We start from the raw sequence: 8,849 nt of genomic DNA, 5'->3' as shown, positions 1-8,849 counted from the left end.
AGCACTTCTTGCTCGCAGGTTATGGCTGCCATAGATAAGACAGGATCTGAATGAGAAGCATGGAGTATACAGCAGCTGTAGGAGGAGTGGGGTGTGTGTGCATGTGTTTACAGAAATGTGTGAGCATAATTATTTATATTATCTTGTGCAATTCTCTAGGTAAGAAGGGAGCAGTGGGCAGGGAAGGAGCAGTGAAATGTTTAATAAAGGGACAAACGCTAAAGGGGAAAATTAGAGATGCATTGCTTTTACTGGTAAATTTTTCTTCAAAGTGTGTAGGACTACTGGGACCAAACTTGTGAATAGAAAGACTGGAAAGTGTCCTAATTTTTCATTAAGACTGTGGGCAGCAGAGGTTCACACCAATTCAAAGCTGCTTTGGTTCCATCTAAGCTTGTGTCTTGACAAGTAAAATCAGGCTCTTCCATTTATAAAGAACTTGCATCTTGTTCTAGAAGACTGTCTTAGCATGTAAATGCATAAAATATAATACTTATGCAAATCTGAAGCCAGTTCCAAGACTGGGTGACTCCTTGTAGAATATAAACGACATTTCTTTGTGACGCTCCCAAAGCTATCGTTGTGTAGATGACTGACTCCTCACTGATTGGCACATCACCAAAGCATAGATAGAACAGATGACAATGATGGTTAGCAGTTGTCATGTTTCCTCCACACCTAGAAGGATTAATGCTCTGTTTCCTTATTTCTGATCCTCCACAGTAGTTTTTCTGTCTTGCAAGTTCCAGTCTTCAGGAAAAAGAATGCTGTCCCTCTATCTTGATCTTGATTGTAGTATATTTACTATTAACATGAACTTTCCCTTTTTTTTATTATTTTTTTTTATTTTGATTGCATCAGTGTATGGGGCTTGCCCTGTAGGGGGAGGCAAGCTAATCCCCAGACAGAAAGGAACCTGGCTAACTTCACTTCTTATACCCTAGGGATGCTGCTGTGAGGTAACAGGCAGGAAATCTTGGTCTCTTTGGCAGGCTCTGGCAGGCAAGGACCTGCAGTGTAACATATAAGCTGTGACTGCACTCTCAGGAAGCAGCCTTCCACAATTTAGCTAGCAGATCTGTAAATGAGGATTATGAACCTCAGACCATCAGCTAAAATGCCAGGGTTTCCTTTACGTTCTCCATAGGAACCCCAGTTCTGATCCTTCTCCGTAACATTACTGTAGATCTTGGGCATTCCCACTCTATCTGTGACTCTGGGTGTTGTACGGCACCACCACCTCCTAGCCAGGCAGGATGAACTGGTAGGAAGGAAAACGGGAACAGGGAAATGTGCTGAGCTGGCCCGTTTCTACTGCACAAGCCCACTCCCAGCAAAAATGATGACAGCCTAATGGTTATTAGTAATATGGCATTTATTCATTTTAAGGGCAATTTAACAGAATTGAGGTGGGAAAAAAACGTGTGTGGGGGGGGATTTTTTGGGGGGTGGGAGTGGGGAAGGAATAGTGCAGGGGGAGGATTTTTAAGGCTGACTTTTATCTCTGCTCTTTGGATCTAAATATAATGCACCTTGGGGTTAAGCCAGCATTGTTTATTGTTCGTGGTTGGGAGAGGCCAAGAATCCCCTTTATTTGCAGTGGAGAAAGAGCAGTCACAGGGTTTGCTGAGGTGAACTCTGACCTGTCCCCTGACGATAACGAGCCCTTCCACCTGCGCACACCCGCTACTGCTGAGCAGTGGTGGAGCCGGCGTCCTACCGAATGCAGGTTGCTTGTGGAAGTGTCTATTTCCAGGAGCCAGTAAACCCTGAGGCACGGCACAGCCAGCGCAACAGGATTACAGGGTGATACTAGACTTCAGACCTCGCAGCACTGAGTCATGGCAAGCGACAGGGCAGAAGTAAAAGCGCCAGGTCATGTGCTGCACATCTGCAATGCAAATAAATTGGTGAATTCTTCTATAGCCAACTGTATAGCAAACAATCAAAGCTTTCCTGCCAGGAATGACAAGGAATTGGTGGCAGGTCCTGAAATCTGCAGCCAGGCGACACAGGCGGAGATGTCGGGATTCGTTAGAAGCTGCAGCAGCTCTAGGCCCTGAGGCTGTGGAGCCGAGAGAGGGGAGCTAACAAGCAAGTTGGAGCTTTAATAGGTCAGCAGTGAAGCAGGGGGGGGTTAGGAAAGGGTGGAGGCGAATGGAAGATGATCTTCCCAAGGTTCTTGCCTGAGACCTAGCAAGCTTCGGTGCCCAGGTGTGACTGAGCTCTTTCTCTCTCTCTTCCCCCCGTAGGGACCAAAAGGAGGAGACAGTGAGAAGGCAAGATGGTCCCACGAGGCTCTGCTGTCAGTGTGTGTTATTTTCCTTTGGAACATGAATCCGAGGCTTCTCTGCGCTGACTGCGTCTGTGCTCCATCTACTACCACACCCTGAAATCAAACTCAGCAGCTTAGGTGAACCAGGCACTGTACAAACATGTCAGACTTGCCTCCACCCCTTTTGCTTCTCCCGCTTTCTCCTGCCATCTTTCTCTCTCAAGTTTATCGGCGTGTCAGCGGATCCCGGTGGCAGAACATTTCCACCTCACCTCTGGTTACAGAGCAATGAAGAGCCAGGGGTAAGCTCCCTCCTGCAGGTTTGGGGTTCAACATTGACTTGCTTGCTTGCTTTAAAGCAGTAGCAACACTGTCCTAATCGCTGCAGTTTCATGCGATTTTGTTTCCTCTGTTTACAGAGGACTAGGTTTGTCAGTTTAAACTAACATCTCTGTTCCCCAGTGGCTGTGCTGCTACAGCTTAACCCCTTCCCTTCAGAGCTCAGCCTCACCACTGCCAGGAACTAGCGTAACGATCACACGTGTGTTGGCAGTGCCAGCCTTGGGCAAAGTGAGAGGCGAACGGTTCAGGGTGGTCATACAATTTTTTCTCTCGAGGGATGGTTCTGGAAGGGAAGAAAAACCAGGAGCTGGATTCCTTTGGGAAGGAGTTTACTTCGTCTTTACTCCTATAGCCCAGCAACACCGTCCTCCAATCGGCTTTGCTGCATGGCAGTGGGAGAGTTTCCCTGCAGACCCTTCTTTCTCCTCTCACTTGGAATTGTCCTCTACCGGCATTGTTGCAGCAGGACTGCCAGTAAGACCTTGTGTTTTTGCTTTCCAGTGTCTTTTAGATGGGCTGATGTATGGGTCTCTGGGTTCTGGTAGTGTAACCTATGGAGAGTGAAGATGATGGGGAATGTGAAGAGGAAAATGCATTGTTGAATATTGCTGGGTGATGATCTTAAAGCATTGGGGTGAAGAAGGGGTTAAAATTACTCTGGGTGATGCTTGGGAAAGCAGACAGCACGTCAGGAACATGCATGCTCATTGCCTTTACGCAAGACGTAGCAATATCTCCTCCTAAGTCCTGTGTCTGTGAGGACCCTTACCATACCTTTGAAGAAGTCTCATAGACTCACCAGTTATAACCCCTTGTGTCTGTATTCCTGACCTTCTGGCTGCTGTGCTAGCCGAGGGCTTTTCAGCACACCTACTGAAACACTATGTTGTAGTACTCGCGCGTGTGTGGGTGTGTGTGTGGGCATATGTGTATCTTGGCTATCTGAAAGCTGGCTAATTTCCTCCAGTTTAAATTACTATAAGTTTTACTATATAACTATATAGTTACTATCCTACTGGGCATTTGTACTTGATTATTTTTGCCAAGTGGTAGCCAACATATACAGACAAGTATTTCATCTCACATCTACAGAAGTAGTCTTGTCCATTAATGTTTGCTGATACGTGTATTTTCTTCTTTGCCAGGACATTAATGCCTTAATGTATTTGGGGACACAGCACTGAAAAAAAACACAAACACACAAACCCAAACCAAAAAAAAAAAATCAGAAGAGAAGTTTGTGGCTGGTGAGTGAGAGTTCTCAGGTGGTGCACATATATGTAACTATATGCACATATAGTAAGAGGTGTTTGCTGAAAATTATGTGTTTGGGTAAAATCCAAGCAGCTATGCCCCTCCAGAGCTGCTGGGGAAAGGAATACTGCTGGCTCTCTCTCAAGTCCCATCCCTTTGAACAGTCTCATTCTTGATGGCATGACGAAGCTGTATAATGATGTTCATATTCTACAACTGCCCTGGTATGTACATCCTGTGTGCTAAGTGTGAGCAGAGGATTATGTATCCAGTAACAAAGACAGCTGATCAAATAAGGGAAAGAGCTATCAACAAATAGTTGGCTGGATTAGTAACTGTGCTTCAAGGTGGACAGTCTGTTCCCTGTGCAGGGGTTGTTTCTGTCTAGATGGGTGCCAGTATGGCCTTAGGTATACGTATGTACCTGGAAAGAATATCCTGGGTCCTATTGACAAGGCTTGCAAAAGTGAAACACAAAACCTTGTTTGGTCACAAAATTATTTTCATTCACAAAGAGAAGCACATACCAGGAAGTTTGACTTTCCTGTCACTGATCGGGAGGGGTGGGAGGGGGGGCAGAAAGAAGGCTTTTTAACCTACTTCTCTGATATGCTCAGGGAAATTCACAAGCAGAAAAAAGAGCTAAAATATTTTGTGCAAACTGCTTAAAACAGCATGGACTAGCCAACTCCACCTGCAGCAGCTAAAAACTCAGCCAGGTTCCAAGTTCCACATTGCACATCACGTTCTCTTGAGGTACTGATCCGAGGTGCTGTGGTGAAGTCTCATCTCATTAAGAGCTGCCGATCAGTTCTGCACATATAGGACATCAGCTCTGAAGTCAGCAAGAGCAGCAGAAGGCTAGCCAGTATATTGTCCTTCTCAGCACTGATAGCTGGAGAAATGCAGCAAACTTTCAGATCTTGCTATGGGAGGCTCTGGGTTAGGGGATCAGCTTTCTTGCCTCTTTGCCTTCCAAGGTATAGACTCAGTGCAACGGAGTACAGAATCAGGACTTGGCTAATTTAGGCCTTGTTTCTAAGGAATTTCTCGATATGGTTTCTAAAAGTTGCAGGAGAATCACCGTGTAGCTGGAGGACAAATGCACTGGGTTCTCATGTTAGTTTGAGACTGATCAGGTAATGTGAATGTAAGGTGATGACAAACTTAAAGTTGGAATCTATTTCCCTCAGAAAAATCTCAGGAAATTACATTTACCCTAGGGCAGAGCCATTTTAATTTATAGTGTTAGTAATTAGATTACTTTGTAATTTATTGATGAACAGAGTGTAGTTGTAGACAATAGTTATTTATATTTACTTGTGTTATGAGTGCACCTTAGGTTTTAACATATGGAATGCTGTGAACATTCATACTCATAGCATGGTTTTTTTTTTTTTTTTTTTTTTTTTTTATTCCTTTCTGCACTGAGCAGAATAGTTGATATTCCCTGGGAGAAGTCTTGTCTGTTATGATTTAAATTTCCGTATCAGTTGGTCTTGGTTAGTGGCAGTAGTGAGTAGCAAGGTGCTGAGAGGCAGCCAGGCTGTGGGGTTTAAGCTGGCCTCTTCTCTCCATGTTTTGGGGCCCACTGCCTGGACTGCAGCTTTCTCATCAGTTATCTCATGGGGATAACACTAATTGCTGTCAACAGCCTGCGATTTAATATATATGCATCCCACTTTAGGAGAACATAGTGATCATAACTAGGGAGTAAGATTGTTTAGTGTTATTTGTATGGAAGTTTAACTCTTACATCATGGTGCCAGCGGGTGGTCTGGGGATCACTGTGGTAACTCTGCCAGCCCTCTGCCATGCTGCTGGAGTGAGGAGTGTGATCCGGGATGTGTGTGGTCATCAGTGCCCCTGCAGGGGCAGGTGTGCTTTCAAGCAATCAGCCATGCCCAGCTAGTGTTCGACTCATGCTTGTCTCCTGACTTCAGTACGGTAAAGTCTGTATCATGTGTGTTTGCAGCACATGGCTATGGCCTCCCTCCTGCAACCCAACATGTCAGAGGCAGCTGGATCTGTGACCCATGACATGGTATAGAGGAGCACAGTGGGGTTATAGTGCACAGACAGAACCGCAGGACATGGCACCCGGTGTTTCAAAGTGATATGCTTGAAGTAGCCTGTTCCCCAGATGCAGCCTAGTGCCTTGGCTCCCTCCTTTGCCATGTGACCCAGCATGCCAGATGGGGCCCCTTTCGCTTGTCCCAACATAACCTTCTGTCTGAGAGATGAGATGTTGTTATTCATGTGAATTTTTGCAGACAGAGCCTAAAATGTTCTTATTCTAATCTTGGTAGTATCTTTACACTGACTTTGAGTGGATCTAGCACACAAGACAGTGGAGATTGAAGCCCCATATCCAAGCTTGCAGCCACTTGCTTTTAACCATGCATGCATCCTTCGTGGCAAAGTAATGTCCGTAAAACCATTTGAAACAATGCAGTGACTCTCTGGACATGGAACAGTGAAGTGTGCATGTGTCAAAGAGGTGCAGTGCTGAATGGCTTTGTACATCCAGAAGAGGACACAGCTACATCAAGTACTTGAAAGGTAGGGAAACGGTTCATCGATGTTATAGTGACATATGTCTCAGCCTTATGACCTGCAGCATACATCTCACTGGCTTGGGTAAAGAGGCTGAGATGAGCTACATCCTTCTTTTGGTGCTGCGGTGGTATTTGTTAGCTGTAACCCTCTTACAAACCAAATACAAATGGGAAAAGGCTAATCTTCTAATGAAGGCATTGGATTGCAATTGAGGTTTGGGTGTGATTTCTGTTTGTGCTTCTGGTTTTTGTCATGGTGTCTAGACCTACCTGCTGGCATTAAGATCAAAAAAGTGGTCAGAACATGTCTTAGCTCCCAATGGTGCTGTGCACCCATATTTTCTCTCCATGGAAGCCAGGGTGTGTTGGACCTCGATCTGGCCTTGATATGTAGTTAAAAAGCAGCCAGGAGACATACCTGGAATCTCTTTTAGGTTTGCTAACCTAGACATAGCCGGGAAGAAATTGGGCTAGTCATTTTTTTTTCTGTCTCATCTGCAAATGAGGATAATAATTCCTTTTCCTTACCTTTTGTCTCTATAGATGAAAACCCTGGAGGGTGGGGACTGTCTTCAGAGCTTGGCACAGTGGGACAGTGACTTTAGCAGGGATTTCTAGGAGACTGTAAATAATGGAAAGCTTTATTATTTGTCAGGGGAAAAAGTCCATTAGCATTTGGGACATGCCTGTACCGGTTTCAGAAAGTTCAAGAGGTCTTTCCTTTGCAAGTGCTTTTATATGTCCCAGAACAAATTTGGTGTAGTATAGCTAAAACACACCTAGAAATATGTCACTGAGCAGCATCCAAAACAAGCTTAGCAGATAGGCGTTCACCGTATTTCAGGTTTTAGTCCTAATTTATGAGCAAGGAAATGGAGCGGGGGAGAAAGGCAGCACCATAGGCTGTAGACCCTGTTCAGTGGAGGCTGTGCAAAAAATGTTAAGCCGTTGTGTTCTTTTTCTCATTTGTCAAAAATAAACCCAACAATATAACAAATACATCACTCCCTAAGCTTTTATTCTAATGTAATATTAATCTGTGTGCTCATGTGTGTGTTTGTGCAGGATTTAGACCATTTCACCAGTTTGCTGTGCTGCTAGTTCACACCAACACATAGCTTTGCTACTGTGGGCTGTGGAGGAGAGAAAAGGGGGTTGAAGGAAAGGACTTGAAGTGATGGCACACCAGACAAACATCCATTCTTCCTTTAGGGAGGCAAAGTTACCTAAAACTGCATTTCTAAAACTAGCATTACAGATGAATGTGGCAGGGGTCATTGAGACAAAGCTCTGTGCTCTGAGATCTCATTTGAGATTTCAGCCCATTTACCTGTTCTTTCCCCCTTTCACTCACCCTTTGTCATTCTTTGCTGCGTGAAGTCACATTTAGATTTTTAAGCTCCTTAGGGAAGGAACCTGTCATTTTTCTTTGTCTGCAAAATGCTATGAACATCTTCTTTGGCTTCGTAAAAATAATGATCATGTCAGAAACCTTAGGAGGGTAAACAAGGATTTTAGAAGGTATGGAATGCAGTGAAATACCATGTGTGGATATTCACATGCACATATACATGAATATATGCCTACAACAAGCTGAATAGGCCATTATTAATATATTTGAAATGTATTACATGACAGTGACCTGTATAGCAAAGTACGGAATTATGCTTTTCCTTTTAATTGGTGAGTTCTCTGCAATCTTCTTTATCTTCTGACTCCAAACCCAGTCTACATATTGCAATTCCTCAGGTCCTGAGTTCTTCTTTCTTCCCCCACTCCTCTCATAACTGGCTAGAGTGGGTTGGCATTATCTGCTGGGGAAGTGCTTAGAAATCATGGGAACTGCTTTCTTCAGCCCAGGGACCCAGCATTATCTCTTGTCCAGGGAGGGAGGAATGTGGCAAGCTGCATCCAGATCTGTGATACCAGTGGAATAAGCACTGGGTGAGTGAGTTCAGTTGCTGCAGCAGGAGGGGGAGGGAAAGCTTATTTTTAACTGGAAACTATACAAGTGAGCCTGAAGTAGCTCTCTGCTGTTTTTGCTATCATCAAGTGTATGTGTGAGTGAATGAGTGTATGTAGATAGTTAAGTAAAGTGCCTATATACTAATGGAGTATATAATCAAATGTGTATAGGGTGGAGGCAAGTCAGATTAAATAACAGTGCGTGCGAGCTTCTTTGTCTGAGTGTTTGAACTCTTGTGTTGTAATGAGCAATTCCTGATAACGTTTATCTACTTCTTTTTTTTTTCAGTGCAGTTGATTCTTTTCTGTGCCCTGCTCCTTGGGTTGCCTGTCTCCCTGTCGTTGCTCTTTCCTTTCCTAACTCTGATTCCCCTTTCTCCCTTCCATCCCTAATCTTCCCACCCCTTCCTCTCATCTGAGCCTGACCCTTCTTTATTCTTGCCCCTCCTTCCCAG

This window comes from Cygnus atratus, chromosome 5 (genome assembly GCF_013377495.2).
Source record: "Cygnus atratus isolate AKBS03 ecotype Queensland, Australia chromosome 5, CAtr_DNAZoo_HiC_assembly, whole genome shotgun sequence".
NCBI lineage: Eukaryota > Metazoa > Chordata > Aves > Anseriformes > Anatidae > Cygnus > Cygnus atratus.
The sequence above is the reverse complement of the archived record's forward strand: the minus strand, read 5'-3'. Positions refer to the sequence as shown.